The following is a 9,958-nucleotide window of genomic DNA, read 5'->3' on the forward strand; positions in this document are numbered from 1 at the left end:
GGGAGATGTTATTTCCATCTATCGTTCTTTGAACATATCTGGTTCTTAGGGCCTGATCTTGTGCCGCTGTTATCATTCCTTCAGTTTCCTTCTTGAGCTCTCCCCTCAGTAGCCATTACCACGTGTCATCGCTGGCTAGTTCTTTAGTCTGTCTCATGTATTGTCCGTGCATTGGTTTGTTGTGCTAGTCCTCTGTTCTCCTTATCATTCTCCTGTCTCTGTATATATCTGGGTCTTCGTCTACTTTTATCAGTCCTTCTTCCCATGCACTCTTTAGCCACTCGTCTTCAATGGTTTTCATATATTGTCCCAGTGCGTTGTTCTCGATGTTGACGCAGTCCTCTATACTTAGTAGTCCTCTCCCTCCTTCCTTTCGTGTTATGTATAGTCTGTCTGTATTTGCTCTTGGGCGTAATGCTTTGTGTACTGTCATATGTTTCCTCGTTTTCTGGTCTATGCTGCGAAGTTCTGCCTTCGTCCATTCCACTATTCCTGCGCTGTATTTGATTACTGGCACTGCCCATGTGTTTATGCCTTTTATCATATTTCCGGCGTTGAGTTTTGACTTGAGTATCGCCTTGAGTCTCTGCATATATTCTTTCCTGATCGTGTCCTTCATCTCTTGGTGTTTTATATCCCCTCCTTCCATTATTCTCAGGTATTTGTATCGTCTCATCTATGTGTTTGATGTTGTTCCCATCTGGTAGCTTTATCCCTTCAGTCCTTGTTACTTTGCCCTTTTGTATGTTAACTAAGAGGCACATTTTTCTTTTCCAAACTCCATCCTGATGTCCCCAGATACAATCCTTACAGTCTGGATTAGGGTACCTATTTCCTTGATACTCTTACCATACAGCTTGATGTCGTCCATGAACATGAGATGGTTGATTCTGTTGCCTCTTTTTTTTGAGTTGGTTCCCAGCATCCATCTTCTGCAGTACTTTTGTCATGGGAATCATGGCTACTATGAAGTGTAGTGGGGACAGTGAGTCGCCCTGGAAGATCCCTCTCCTGATATTAACCTCTGCTAGTCTTATTCCAGAGCTTGTAAGTATTGTATTCCAGTTGTGCATTGTATTTTTGAGGAAGCTGATGGTGATTTCCTCTGCCCTATATATTTTCAGGCACTTATTATTATTCAACAACCTAACTAGGTAATTTTTAAAGTCGTATTATTATTATTATTATTGTTATTATTATTATTATTATTATTATTATTATTATTATTATTATTATTATTATTATTATTATTATTATTATTTATTCAGAAGATGGAGGAACCTATTCATATGGAGTAAGCATACCACAGGTGCCATTGACTAGAAATTCAAGCTCCCGAACAATTTGGAGCTCTTTTGGAAGCGAAAGAAGGCAAAGGGAAATACAGAGATGAGGAAAGGCCCAACAGTTGCATAAAGAAAGTAATAATTAAAGATGTTGGACAGCAAGATAGAAGATTAGGAATAACAATGGAGGCCAAGTAAAACGCTACAGTGCACCACTGATTTCCACGAGGTAATTACAGAAATAATAATGGTTACTGTACTATAACAACCCATTGCTGTAATTGTTACAGAACTTTGACTGTACCAATAACCAAAACACGATACAGAACAATGACTTGTGTCCTAAAGTCTGGGAATTTTTTCATGTACTTTCTGGAAGGAATTTACGAGACATTTAAGGTCCAAGAGATCGTTTTCATTGGCACTCTCCGGCACTAGAAGTGCCATTAACCCTTTATTTGGTTATAAGCATTGTGGCACTGTCGCGAACCACTTACTACCAAGCTTAGAATCTTACGTACTTTTCCAGCGAAATCTTACATACTTCTCGCGCAAAATCTTACGTCCTTTTCGAACGAAATTCTTGCGTGGTTTTCCAGCGAAATCTTGCATACTTTTTGCGCGAAATCTTACGTAGTCTTCCAACGAAATCTTACGTACTTTTTCAGCGATATCTTACATAGTTTCCCCGCGAAATCTTGGATACTTTTTGGGCGAAATCTTACGTCCATTTCGCTCGAAATCTTGTGTGCTTTTCATGCGATATCTTGCGTACTTTTCACGCTAAATCTTACGCATTTATAACGTTAAATCTTACTTGCTTTTAACATGAAATCTTACATAAGTTTTCAGCGAAATCTTACATACTTTTCGAACGAAATCTTACCCACTTTTCCCTCGAAATCGTACATACTTTTAACGTGAAATCTTGCATACTTTTCGAACGAAATCTTACCCACATTTCCCTCGAAATCGTACATACTTTTAACGTGAAATTATACCTAATTTACCTGCGAAATCGTACATACTTTCCCAGCGAAATCTGACCTCCTTTTCACCCAAACACCTCCTGCGTGAGAAACTCTAGACACAGCTCTCCGCGTCTAACGAAATAACAGAAATCTGACTGACTCTAACGAGCCTTCCAAATGACATCTGGCGAAAGGACGTCTAAAAACATATCCGAGAAAGCCATCTGACATCGCGTCCTGCTTCTGACGTCCGTCTTCGTGTTTCCCGGACGTTAATATTCAAATATCTTGATATGCATCTTTTAAATGTCTGGCCTGTGAACTTCCGCGTCTCCTGCAGGATATCATTTCCGTCTCCCCGTCGGCGGCTGACAAAGTATAATAACTTGAGCGTATGAGAGCAGAAGACGCGTCTGTCTGTATCTCTTTCTGATGTCCTTTTGAGATGACGTTGGCTGGAGATGAAACGTCTCTTGGTAATGGCTCTGGAATATCACGATACGTTCAGGGAAATTATTATGATGTATTTTAGGCATTTAATGAATTAAAGAAAGTGTCATGGCTGCCGTGTTCTCCATTTGTCTGTAATTCGTACTGAAAGTGGCTCTGGAATATTACTGTATCCTCAGGAAAGTCATGGTGATAAATCATTGTAATTATCGTAGACATTTTTAGAAAATGTACCTACAATTAACTCGTAACAATTCCATTTCACCGGGATTAAATAGGGTTTTTACTGCAAGCCTTGAAATCCAAATAAGAAATAAATGAGGAAATTCTCTTTCCCCGGTGGGATTTGAACCAAGGCTGGTCAGAAGGCTGATTTTTTTTGTATGAAGACCGTTTTACTACTGAACAGAATAAGAAATTATGTATATATATAAATATATACGGAAATAATTACCACACAATCACAAGTTTCGCAAATATAAATTTCTGAGTTACATTGGGATCGAACCCAGGTCGACGCTCGCTACCTGAGCGGGTCAGTTGGTAGCGCCCTTGTTTTTATCTATATATATATATCTATATATATATATTATATATATATATATATATGTATAAATCTATCTCTCTCTCTCTCTCTCTCTCTATATATATATATATATAGATATATATATATATATATACATATATATATATAGTTATATATATATATATATATATATCTATATATCTATATATATGATATATATACCTATATATATATATATATATATATATATAGTATATCTATATATATATATATATATATATATATATATTATATATATATATATATATTATATACTATAGAGAGAGAGAGAGAGAGAGAGAGAGAGAGAGAGAGAGAGAGAGAGAGAGAAGAGAGAGAAGATAGATATATCTATATATATCTATATATATATATATATAATATATATAAATATATATTATATATATATAGATATATATATATATATATATCTATATACTATCTATATATATATATTATATAATCTATATATATTATATAATATATATATATATCATATATATATTATATATATATATATATAATATATATATATATATATATATATATTATAATATATATATAGTATAGTATATATATATATATATATATAATATATATAAACTATATATATATATATATATATATATATATATATATATTTATATATATTATATATATATATATATATATATATAATATATATATATATATACTATATATATATATATATATATATATATATATATATATATATATATATAAAATCAATCTTACAGTCGACATCTCGAACTGCTTTTCTTTTTATCTTTTGAAAAACCACAAATCTTCTGAACCATCTAGTTGGGAAACAGTGCCATCTGTCGAATTTCCTCAGGTGGCTGTAGACAGCTAAAGGAATTCCCATTTTTATACTCGGAAAGCTGAGGACCTTCTGTAGAATACAAATGTGCTATTTCCCCTTCATCCTGAGGGCTGATTCTACCCTTCAGAGCGCAGGTTGTGGCAAATCACGAACTTCCACTTGTATGGTATCAAAGAAACGTCATTTTCTTGGCAGAGGGATGTGGAAAGGTGCACAAATTGGAACATAATAATCATTCAAAATCTATTCTGGTTCAGGAACTCTTCACTGTAAACCTAAAACTGACTTTTAAGGGAACTTTTACAAACTTGTAACATTACGAGCATGTTGAAAAAGAGCGAGGAAAGTTGGTATTTACTAAGGCTCTTTAAGAAAGTTATACATGGCGGCCGCTGATTGGCTGGTACCGGAGGTAAGCAGCTCCCAGCCAATCAGCGCCACTCAAACAAACGTCTCTTAGGCATAGGGCTCACCCAAGAATCTACCTTAAGTAAACCAGCTGTAGGCATTACGGTTCCTCGCAGCATCCTATTTGGGGTGGGGGTGGGGGGTGGGGGGACTAACATTTGCAACAAGAAGGAGTAGTTAGAGCGGCTGGACAGCAAGAGTGAAGAGAGGAAGCGGGGATGGAGGTCAAGCCAAAGGCTTAATTTAAGAGTACAGGGTTCAGCTACGAGCCTACGAGACGCCGCTAGTGTCGTTAGCGCACCAACGCCTCAAACACCCTATACTAACACCCACAGTGTAAAGCCTGAGGTATACACTGGGCACTACCCCTTTACGGAGGGGGAGGGAGGGAGGGGGGTTTGCCCCTTCTAGAGAAAAGGGAGGAAAGAGCGAATTGGAAAGCCTAAATCCCTGAGAAGATCCGCTTTTTCTTTTTTCTCTCCCGGGAGAATCCTATGAAGGAATAAATGGTGCTGTCAACTCCGATGCAGATAGATCTTATCACCGTCAGGACAAGAATTGCTTCCCGCTGACAGCGCAATCAGACGGAAGCAGCGCTTGCTTTTAAAGGCAGAAGAAGAAGAAGAAGAAGAAGAAGAAGAAGAAGAAATTTGGCCCTGACAAATCCCTCGTGTGATATGTATACTGAAGTTGAGAGGTATTCTATTAGGAAAAAGGGTCCAAGGCTTTCAGGGTGATATGATGTATGCTTCATTTGTGTTGTGAGTGGATTAAAGAGAATTTCTTTCCCTCTCTCTCTCTCTCTCTCTCTCTCTCTATCTCTCTCTCTCATACATATGAATGACAGGACCTCATTTAAACTGAATAATTCCTAACTGACGGAGATTATATTCACAAAAGTTACAAGATTTCAAGGACTATTCTGCCTCCATCGCCTGGTAGCCTGGTATATAATATATATATATATATATAGATATAATGAGTATTATATATATATACATATATATATATCTATATATTATATATATATATATATATATATAGTATATATATATAGAGTCTCTTTATGACTATACAAAGATAAATGGATGCAAAAACATATTAGAACCAGGAAAACAGTAATTGAGTGAGAGTGAACTCCGTGACGTATTGTCCAGACAACTGAGGCATTAATGAGAATTCGGTAGGTAGGTCCTGAGGCCTCTGCATGATGCAGTCCCTAATTGGAGGATCTCAGTCCAAAGGCGAGGATGCAGGATGCATATCCAACACTAATTGTCTTCCAGAGAGAGAGAGAGAGAGAGAGAGAGAGAGAGAGAGAGAGAGAGAGAGAGAGAGAGAGAGAGAGATGCAAGTTCAGATACATCTCCAGTGTCCGTCTTATAGAAAATTTAATTTCAGAGTATCAGAGCAATATGGTGCGGGGCTTCAAAGTACTACAATGGTTTTAAGCACTGTAGTACTTTGAAGGTACAATGGCTCTAAAGTTTCAAAGAAATATAGTGCTAAGTTTCAAAGCCATGTGCTTTAAGATATAAAAATACAATAGTTGTATAAAGTCTCGGAGAAATATGGTGCAAAGTTTCAAAGTCCAGTGGTTTTGATTATCCAATTACAATGTCACAAAGCCTCATAGAACAAAGTGCAAATTTCCCAAATAAAATTGTTTTAATCATCAAAGTCTAATGGTTTTAAATATCAAAGTAGAATGCTCTGAAGTGTCAAAGCAAAATGGTACAAAGCACCAAAAGTCCAGTGGCTTTAAATACACAAATTAAGTGGTTGTCAAAGCAATATGATACAAAGTATCAAGAGGCCAGTGAGTTTCAATACTCAAATTAGATGGGTGTCAAAGCAATATGGTGCAAAGTATCAAGAGGTCAGTGAGTTTAAATACTCAAATTAAATGGTTGTCAAAGCAATATGATATAAAGTATCAAGAGGCCAGTGAGTTTAAATACTCAAATTAGATGGTTGTCAAAGCAATATGGTACAAAGTATCAAGAGACCAGAGAGTTTAAATACACAAATTAGATGGGTGTCAAAGCAATATGATACAAAGTATCAAGAGACCAGAGAGTTTAAATACACAAATTAAATGGTTGTCAAAGTAATATAGTACAAAGTATCAAGAGGTCAGTGAGTTTAAATATTCAAATTAGATTGTTGTCAAAGCAATAAGGTACAAAGTATCAAGAGGTCAGTGAGTTTAAATACTCAAATTAGATGGTTGTCAAAGCAATATGATATAAAGTATCAAGAGGCCAGTGAGTTTAAATAATCAAATTAGATGGTTGTCAAAGCAATATGGTACAAAGCACCAGAAGTCCAGAGGGGCATGCTTGCATGCATGAGAGGGCAGACAGACCAATAGAAGCAGAGAATATGAAAGATCAACCAATAAAACCAAAGGAACAAGTGACCCATCCCAATACTGAAGGGCTTACCCCCCCCCGCCCGCCCGCCCCCGCCCTCCCCCCCCACCCCTCCAATCGAGGAATTCCAGTATCGCCTCTCCAGAACACCTTCGCCATCTTTTTCATCTTCTTCAATAAATCCTTCAGGAAATGGTGCACCAGCATCCGAGGAATGCAATAATATTCCTGGCAGGTCCTATATATGTATGCCCCCCTTTTGGCAATTTCTCTCTCTCTCTCTCTCTCTCTCTCTCTCTCTCTCTCTCTCTCTCTCTCTCTGGGGCAGGATACGAGTTCCGTGCACATAGAGGCAAGGTTTCCAAAAAGACCACTGGCGATGTCATACAGGTTTCAGTGAGATGAATAAGATATCTCTGCCAAAACTCAGCTCTCCGATTCCATTTCATCCAGAGTTCCTCCTGAAGCGTCCTGTTCTGAAATGGTTAGTCTGAACTGTTTTCTGTTTTTATTGATCAAATACGGTGTCTTTTGTTCCTTCATTTCCACGCATCTTGTAGCTGTGCATCGAGAATTCTTCATTTTACGTAAGTATGAAAATAACTCTACTTTTCATGCAATTATCAAATTATCACGCTTATCGCTCGTGTTTATTTTTACTCATTTCTTATTTTCGTTGATTAAATTCGGATCGGTGCCTTTTGTTGATTTATTGTCACAAATCTTGTATTATGTCCCTAAAATACTCCTTTTAGCGCGATCATAAATAATTCCTCATCTTATAGACTTGTCAAAAATATCACGATTCTAGCGTTATTATTATTATTATTATTATTATTATTATTATTATTATTATTATTATTATTATTATTATTATTATTATAGCTGTTTCAACGGCATTTAATTTGCCAATTACAGGCTGACGAGAAAAAGACAATAAGAAGAATTGAGAAGATTCTATATAAATTAAATGCCTTTGAAACAACTACTATAATATTCATTATTATTATTATTATTATTATTATTATTATTATTATTATTATTATTATTATTAAAGGGAGAGATCAGGTATTAGACAAGAAGCATAAATAAACAAATTCAGACGTGAATAAATGAACAGGTAGAAATGCAAATCAACTAAGAAATAACGAAGAGAAGTAACAGGCCCGAATCTACGAGCATCACAAACGAAGCCAACGTCTTCTCTATTGACTGATTCATTGAAACTATCCTTGTTTACCACCACGTAATGGCATCCACAAACTTACTGGAGTCGTAAACGAAGCCGCCAGTAGGTATCCCAAAATAAATCCCAGTCCTCGTTGTGGTCGTACACACACACTAAGACACACACAAACACACACGGCACAACAAACGCAGGGAGGACAAGCCTCCCTGATTACCTGTTTTATGCCGACGAACGCAAACAGCGCTTTGCCAGGGGGCGTCGAGTGTAAGAAGAAGGTGAGTTAATGACAATTAGAGTGTATTCAGACTCTATTCTTTGTGGGGGGGGGGGGGGGGGGGGGGGGGGACGAGGGGGGATGTGATTGGTGACCAAAGGCTTCACAAGAGAGAGAGAGAAAAAACACACCCTGAGTATAAAATGACCTAAAAATGTTGCAGAAATTGAATTAAAAAAAACACTCCGTGAGTATAAAATTAACAACAAATAGTTGCATGAATGGAGAGAGAAGGGGTAGTTTTTTTAGTTATTTTTAAAATATTAAAGAAAAAACACACTTAGAGAGTAAAATGAGTTACGATAACAATTGCATAAAAAGAGATAGATACAACAGTTGTTTTTTCAAAGATATCTAGACAAATTTAAGGAGAAAAACCCACCTTGAATGTAAGACGAGATGAAAAAAGTTACATAAATGGAGAGATATGGCGTAGTTTTTTTAAAATGTTTAAAATACGTGTCTGAAAATAGTGAAGGAGAAAACACGCTTTCTGCGAAAAAAAGATACTTAACACCAAAAAGGACCTTAATAAATAAAAAGAAAAACGAATAAAAAAATTTAAACGATATACAAAAATCAACACCATATAAAAAACAACTCACACTACTCCCCCCACCTCATCCGTCGACCTTCCAGCATTGGCCTGGAAACCTCAAACATCCAACAAGGAAATGATTAACCCTCCAGTGATATATTCCAACGATTCCAGACCACAAAAACCCTTATGACCGAGTTAGCGGAAATGGAAAGTCAACACTGACCCTTTTGAGGTCCCTGAATGAATTGGAAGCCATTATGTGGGGCGGGGGGTTGTTGGTAGGGATTAACGGGGTGGCGTTGGGGTTTTGATAAATTCATTCTGGACTTCGTGGAGTTGGTTCACGCTGAAGAATTCCAGCTGGTTTCACTTGGCCTAGCGATCAGAGCCATAATTGCTAAAACATCTTGTGTTAGCAATTATATATGCATATATATAAACATATAATATAATATAATGATATATATATATATATATATATATTATATATATATGTACACACACACACATATATATATATATTTATATATATATATATATATATATATATATATATCTATATATATATATATATATAAATATATATATATATCGTCCACTCACACACAGTGAATGCCCAAGGACGTTAAGTCTATTTTTCAATAGCCAATCATTTCAAACCATTTCTCTGGTTTGGCTGGAACCAACTGCAACTCTGACGACAGTTACCAGTTTATGTATTACTGCCCTAATTTTGGTTCCTTCTGATGTATTTTTATCTGTTTATCGTATTCTTTGGAAGCTTGAATTTCAAGGCAGTGGCCCCTGTGGTAAGTTTCTTCCATGTGAGTAGGGTTCTCCATCTTCTGAATAATAATAATAATAATAATAATAATAATAATAATAATAATAATAATAATAATAATAATAATAATACATGAGACAGACCAAAGAACTAGCCAGCGATGACAATTGGCAATGGCTACAGAGAGAGCTAAAGAAGGAAACTGAAGGAATGATAACAGCGGCACAAGATCAGGCCCTAAGAACCAGATATGTTCAAAGTATGATAGACG

The sequence above is a fragment of the Macrobrachium nipponense genome, chromosome 25 (genome assembly GCF_015104395.2).
Source record: "Macrobrachium nipponense isolate FS-2020 chromosome 25, ASM1510439v2, whole genome shotgun sequence".
Lineage (NCBI taxonomy): Eukaryota > Metazoa > Arthropoda > Malacostraca > Decapoda > Palaemonidae > Macrobrachium > Macrobrachium nipponense.